We start from the raw sequence: 7,222 nt of genomic DNA, 5'->3' as shown, positions 1-7,222 counted from the left end.
GTACTTATTATTTGATTGTATTATTAATTTTTTTGTTCCTGCAGATGTATTATGCCTCATTTTAAAGAACATTAGAACATATTTTATGTATTTTTCTTCATCACTTCATTTTTTATATGTGGAAGAGCTCTTGTAATTTCTTATTGTTGTAGTGGACTGCTGTACATTACTGGAGAGCATTAAAAATGTAAATAACTAAAGCATGTTCAGTCATGAACAGGCAATAGATTAATTGCTATTTTAGATTATGTGGAGCTGTGTTTGGATTTCAGTTACTAACTTTTACTTATTTTATATATATTCTAGACCTAAAAGATTTTTAAGGCATTTTTTTACTCATAATTCAGTAACAATAATAATTCTGTAAAAGTACTTACATAGCTCAGCTGTGGGTAAGACAAGAGATGCACTTATCTGACCTAAATGAACAGGCCTAAATGTCATAGACAGGTTGAAGGATTATAAAAGGAAGGTCTTATGAAATGTGCTTCACACATTTTCTGCTCCAGCTGATACAATGTGTAGTTACTGTATCTACTTACAAAATACTGAAAATTAAACCCATGGTTAACCAATGATTAAACAGCATGGTTTTAAGATGCACAAAGTAGCTTAAAGCTGACTGACCATTCAAGTTGTCAATCCATTCTAAATATCTTTGTTAAACTTTCCAGATCTTCATTTTTGAAAAGCAGTTTTTCCAGTAATATGGTCAGGAACTGTGTGTACATTGGGTTTGTCTGAGTATTCTTGAAAACTGGAATTGTTTGTGACAATACAGATAACAAAACAATAGCAATGAGAGTCCATTCAGGCATTTTGTGAATAGTATTTCTCTTTGTTAACTGCAAAGTTTGGACAAGATTTTTTTGCTTTGTGTAAACATCACCTGAAGCAAACTGAAGAAGGCCCAAAACTGCAGATAATGCATTTCTTAAGTTTTTCAAGGATGAATGGGTTTCCAATCTGCATTTGTGCATTTGAATCCACAAGTGGGAAGGTGAGATCTTCCTGTTGATCATCTTTGTCTTTGCTTGGATATTCCCTTGCTTGTGCTTGTGTCGCTGCCTCTTCAGCCAAGATACATCTTCCTCTATAGAACTCTTTTACTCTGAGTTTTAGGAACTCTGTTTCTTCTTTTAATTTTTCTTAACTAGGCACAGGCTTAACTATTCCACCTGAGGCTATGAAAGGTAAAGTGTAGTTCAAACTGTTTTCAGACTCCCCTACAACAGCAGTGTTGAGATGATCAGCTGTATCTAAGTCATCCTCATCAAGTTCTTCAGTCTCCTGGTTGACAAATGCTATGCACTCTGATGAGCACAAAGAAGTATAGTTTGGGCCATGGAGAAATTTTAGTTTCCTCAGTTCTCCATTCCATAAGTGTTTGCCTAAGCACTTCTAGTAAACTACCTTTGGAATTAACTGGATGCCTCAGTTCAGGGTTTTTATGTTCTGTTGAATTAGCTAGTGTTCTTTTAAGATGTTCTGCTTCTCTTTTGCTCGTACCTAGAAAAACTCTCTGTGATCCACGAGTATTTTCAAAGATTCCTGAAGCATTTGATTTTCCAGGAGCAGTATTGTCTGAAGGTGCTGAAGTTACTTCATTATGAACAGAACAAGTATGACTTTCTTCCTGAGTGTCTAATTTACAATGAGAGTTCTCCAGTGGCTTCTACCACATCTGCATCTTCAGTTTTAGGGCTAGCATGGACTTTCTGAGCATGGTTCTTTTTGAGGATGCAATTTTCTTTGCAATTGCTGTGCAAAATTGGCTAAACTTGACTGACTTCCTAGTAGGACAGAAGAAATAAATCTTTGTTCGGTATCAGCATTGCTGTCATTGGCTGTGTGATGAGAACCAGATTCACATGGATCTGAAGATATCCTAGGATTTTCAATGTCAAATGCTTTAATTACTTCATCACACAGTTTCACCTCTTCTGCAGACTGTCCACTCCACCCCTCCTTCAGCAGCTCTATGTCTTGTGGTTTTTCTTCTTCTCTCTTCCATACTGGACTTTTGGAAATTTGAGCTTCAAAATATTTAGATGTTCTAAAAAATGGCTGCAAAAGCATTTTCTTTCAGTGACATAATAAATTCTGTTCATTTTTATTGAAATTCTGTACTTCTACCTTGGCATATTTTCCAATTTATTGTGACATAGAGGATAATCACAGAGTTTAATGATAGACCTCTCATCAACAACGTTTTTGTAGTGGAGTAATACAGTTTCCACAATTTAGAAGGAACTCTTCAGCAATTTAGAATGTCCTCTTCCAGGAGCTGCTCAACCACAGACAATGCTTTTTTCTCACATTCAATCTAGTTTCTCCATGCAGCCTCCAGAACTGCTTTCCTTTAAGCAGTATCTTCATTTTTCTGAGCAGCTCAAGGCTTATTTCCTGTGTGCTGCCAATGGGCCTTGCCCATCTCAGCCACCATCATCACCATCACCACTGCTCTGCCCACCCCTGCTCCAGCCCGTGCTCTCCTCTTCTCCCAAGATTATTTGCAGCAATTCATTTTATGTTCTTAACTAAGTCCTATAACCTTCAATTTTATCTGCAGCAGTTCTTTCAAGTTTAGAAATAATTAGCTCATGAAAAAAAAAATTTACTTTTCAAGCAGACAAAGTTAAAATACAACCTGACACACCTGTTGGTCAGAGAGTTGGTAGCAGTCCAATTGAATGGTGGCTGCAGTTCTCCTGCAGTGCCAGGTGTGGTTCTGTTGGAGCAGTGATCCTGTAGAAAGGTTGTGGTTTTCCTCTGAAGGTCCAATGGTGGCGTAGAAATGTCTGGTCTTTCTCTGGGAATCCAGTGGAAAAAGGCTGCTGTGGTGTTCCAAATCTCTGATTATATCCAGGTAGGAATGCTTGGCTCCTCCCCCAGGGTAGAGCACCTCCCAATGGGATGATGTAATTTTATCAGTCATGCATGAGACTCAATAACAGAAGATATCTCCTGGATGGATGATGGGTCATAGAAGAGATGAAGAAAATTGCCCCTAGTTTTAACAGATGTTGATGGACTATATCTGGTTACATCTTGCATTGCAATCTAAAACAGTTAAATATTACTTTTCTACATTGTAAGATATATAGTTCTTTTCTTTTAAGAGATAAGACAACTCAGGCTAAAACAGCTGTGGTGAAACACTGACAAACACCTGCTTGTGGATAAAAAAGATACAGTGTGTTCACCCTTGATTTTGTTGAATATTCTATTGCCTGTTACAATCTCTGCCATTTTATCTTCCATAGATAGCACAGAAGAATCAGTGATGATTCTGCATTATTACTGTCATTGACTGTTTTCCTCTGTTTCATTTTACTGTCATAGGTACATGACTGTTTAGTAAGGTGTTATCTCAACTTCTTAAGACAGTTACCTCTGATATATTGATTACATGATGTGAATTTAATGATTTTATAATGAGCATTATTCATAAGATGTTGTTACTGTTTTTTTAGCCCGTTTCTTATATGCTTTAACATCTCTTTGTGTAATTGTCTAAAAGACGTGTAGTTTCAGGATCCTTTTTTGTTCTCTAGCTCCTTCTGGATCTCTTAGGCCAGGTTAGCTCTCTGGCTAGTCCCTGAACTGGTTCTATGGCTTGGCCCAATGCTGTCTCATAATTTTAAGTAATTTTCAGAGTTCCAAGAAAGATATCTGAGCTTCACTGAAATCCTTCTCCTAACTGCTAGTCTAGTGGTTTTTCTGAGTTATTATTACAGAAGCACTCCAGCAGTTTCCTGGGTTTGAAGCACCACTGTCCTGAAGGAAACTTTGGAGTGATCCAACTACTAGATGGTTTGATTAGTCTTTAACCCCGAGGCCTTTATTCATAACTGCTGTTCTTAAGAGCCTTGTTTTAAAATGTGTTTAAGGAATTCCCTCCCAGTTGGAGCTGGGGCAGTGGCCAGGCCTTGGCTCTACCTGAATGGAGAATTTGCCAATAAACCCAGATGTTTTCTGCATCAAAACTGAATTCAAGTCACTTTGATTTTGACCCTTTTTATATGACGGCTGAACCTATTTTTAGAGTGAGCTTTGGAATTATTATACAGAAATAATTATCCAAGCCCTCATTAAACTGAGGTTTGTCAGATGCTTGCAGACTCTGGGATGTTAGCACAGTATTTCAGAGATTCCTAATTACCTAATTTCACAAGTATTATTAATTATGTGTATTATCTGAGATATTTTTAATTGTTGTACCTGACTTATTCTTGATTGCTGTCAGTTTCTTGTATGCTACATGAATTGTTTTGCCTTGATGTTTCTTCATGCTCAGAACCAAAGACATGCATCCCATTTTTAAAAAAATGAAAAGAAGGGGAATTAAGTGCCTTAAGAACATCCAAATAATGTAATATGTACATTAGAAATTTAGACAAAAAATTTTGAATAATGCAATGTTTACATTAGAAACTTTAAAAAAGATAATCAAATCTAAATCCCATCTCAGTGTGCAACAGCAAAGCCTAATTGATTCATTGACTTGAAGAGAGGGCGTGCTTGCGGATTATCATCAGCATGTTCAAAGTGGTCACCTGTTCATTCAGTCGGACACCAATCACCTCTGAGAAAATGGGGCTCAGTGGAAAGAGAAAAACCCTAATCCCCATGCAGCCTTCGTGGCCAGAACAGGAACAGAAGTAGGACTGCCAAGACATGGCTATGTCTGCAAACTACAGAGGCAATTTGCTGACAAAAGCCTTATCTCATCATCGTGGTATAGTGTTCCTACTAACCTTCTTCAGTTATTTGCTGTTCCAGGATCAAGGAGGGCATTCAGTGATGTCAAACATCAACTCTTCTAGCTAATGAACTTTCTCCTGAGTCTCAACTATTTGGGCCTCAAAAGAGTATTCATTTATTTCCATTTCCCTAAGAGATATTAGACATTATTCTTTTGTTTTCCTATGCTGCGAAACCCTGTGTCAATGACATGATGGAAGTTGATAAGTTTTATTGATTGCAATTGGTCTTTTATGTATCTTATCCCAAATCTAACAGATAACCAGTAATAACCTTAATGAGATAATACCCTCATAGGAGAAAGCTGCTTTAGCATCAGAACATATGAGCCCTTTTAAATTAATGCAAAGGGTGAGATGTCATAGACATGTAGAAGAGTTATAAAAGAAAGGCCTTATGATATCTGGGCTTGCTCTGCTAAAATTGCCAAAGCTGGCCTATCATTTATTCTAAGTGCAGCTAGCAAGCAATTTGCAAGTTCCCATGTGAAGCTATTTTGAGAATGAGAAGTTCGTTTAACACAACAATCTATTCTGAAGGTGAAAAACAAATGCACCTGTGTAAACAATAGGATTTGTCCCATGAGAACCCACAAAGGAAAAATGTAAATATATTTAGAGAGAGAACATTTGATAGACATATACAATAGCCCTTACTGTCCAATGAACTGAGTTTCACTGTATTGCTGACCAATTGAGTTTAACACAGTGCCTTCTGACACTTCCTATAAATATGAGTGTTGTGAATAAAGAATTGGCTTTCTGCATGAAGAAAATGGAGTCTCAGATGATTCATTCCACCACCTAAATATCATAATTTCTTGCAAAATTTGAACAGAATTTTGTAAATTAACTATAGCTTGTATTGAAAGAGGGACAAACTCTACCTTAGAGTTCAGATTGATATTTAATCCTGAAAAAGGCTGCTATCTGCTTTCAGTCTATACATACATCTGTTCAATGTCAATGAGAGTTCTGCTGCAGTCTGGAGTCAGGTAAAAGTCAAAAGTCTGGAGTCAAAAGTATTTGGAATGATGACTCCAACATATATTAAATGAGCTGTCATTTTTCTTTAACAGGATAATAGAGTTAAAACAAAGATATCTAAAGGACTGTGTCCCTGGTAGAGAGTTTTGCCCAAGATTTATCCAGACATATAAGCATTAGTTTTTCAATAGACTAGTTTAAATACAGTTGAAGACTAAAGAGAAATACCACAGGGAAAGATCAAAAAGCTTGGTGAAAGTAATAAGATCACTGGATTTAGAGAAGAATGTTTATATTCCCTGAAAAAGAAACAGAAGTGAGAGTAAAGAGGCCTGAGAGGCCTGAACTGGATTCTTGTTCAAGAGCCTTGCCTCTGCAGAAAAAGACTATAAAGAGAGAAAATCTTATCTAACATCAGGATGCAAAGCCCAGCACTTGTAATTTTGTTTCTGGATTTTGTCTAAGACAAGCTATTTGAAGACACTGATGGCTGGCATTTGGAAGCAAATCAGGGCTTTGGTTTTGAGAGAAAATTTTTAATTTCATAGATTCCACCTTGCTGCTAAGAAAAAGAAGGAAGGAAGGAAGGAAGGAAGGAAGGAAGGAAGGAAGGAAGGAAGGAAGGAAGGAAGGAAGGAAGGAAGGAAGGAAGGAAGGAAGGAAGGAAGGAAGGAAGGAAATAATTCTTTCCCTAAGAGCACAGCAGAGAGGAAGATGTGTTACTGTATCCAGCTGTATTAATTGAAGAGATATTGCCACTACATTATGTTAGCAAAAACAATACTCTTTTCTTATGTTTCTAATCTCCATGATCCTCTTTAAACATCTCCTTGACACTACAGATTAGTTCTCATCTTGAATAAACATCCAAAAGGTCACAAATAATATAAGCATCTTTTGCTTAATTAAAATATTGAAAACCCAAGAAAATTGTGTTGACACAGACCAAATACATCATGTAACATGTCAACAAGGCCTACCACTTAATTCTGTCTAAAAATATCTTTCTGCCAGTTCATTTAATGATTGTTTTTTTCATGCTTGTTCATAGAGAGAAATCATCTGGAAGTGCGAATGAACAGTTTTCCATTTCTACAAATAATATTTATCAATCAGCATTTTTGGTTAAGAAGATCATTATGGGCAAATTGCTGTTACATATTTGACTTTGGGACAGGAATATCTTTCAGGAATGCTACAAAAAATATTATTTGCAACACAATTCCTTTAAAATACTTGCTTCCACACTTCAGTTTGAGTGTTTTAAAGAAAAGTAAGATACAATAACACAAAAGGTCCACAAAATGTAGTTCAGAATCCCTTTTCCAGAGAGAATATATCATTCTATGTATGTAATATATAGGAGATGTTGCCTACATTCTGATAATGAACATATAGAATTCCACAATGGTACACACAAAAATCTGGGATGGACTAATCCTTTGAAAGAGTGTAGGCATAGAGGCGAA

General features: G+C 36.5%; 1 pseudogene; it reads right to left on the bottom strand.

Moving 5' to 3' along the window:
* Positions 1-638: 638 nt before the first annotated feature.
* Positions 639-2,455, bottom strand: LOC102063654 (putative RNA polymerase II subunit B1 CTD phosphatase RPAP2; annotated as a pseudogene).
* Between the last annotated feature and the right edge of the window lie 4,767 nt (positions 2,456-7,222).

Source organism: Zonotrichia albicollis, chromosome 5 (assembly GCF_047830755.1).
Source record: "Zonotrichia albicollis isolate bZonAlb1 chromosome 5, bZonAlb1.hap1, whole genome shotgun sequence".
Classification (NCBI taxonomy): Eukaryota; Metazoa; Chordata; class Aves; order Passeriformes; family Passerellidae; genus Zonotrichia; species Zonotrichia albicollis.
The sequence above is the reverse complement of the archived record's forward strand: the minus strand, read 5'-3'. Positions and strand labels throughout refer to the sequence as shown.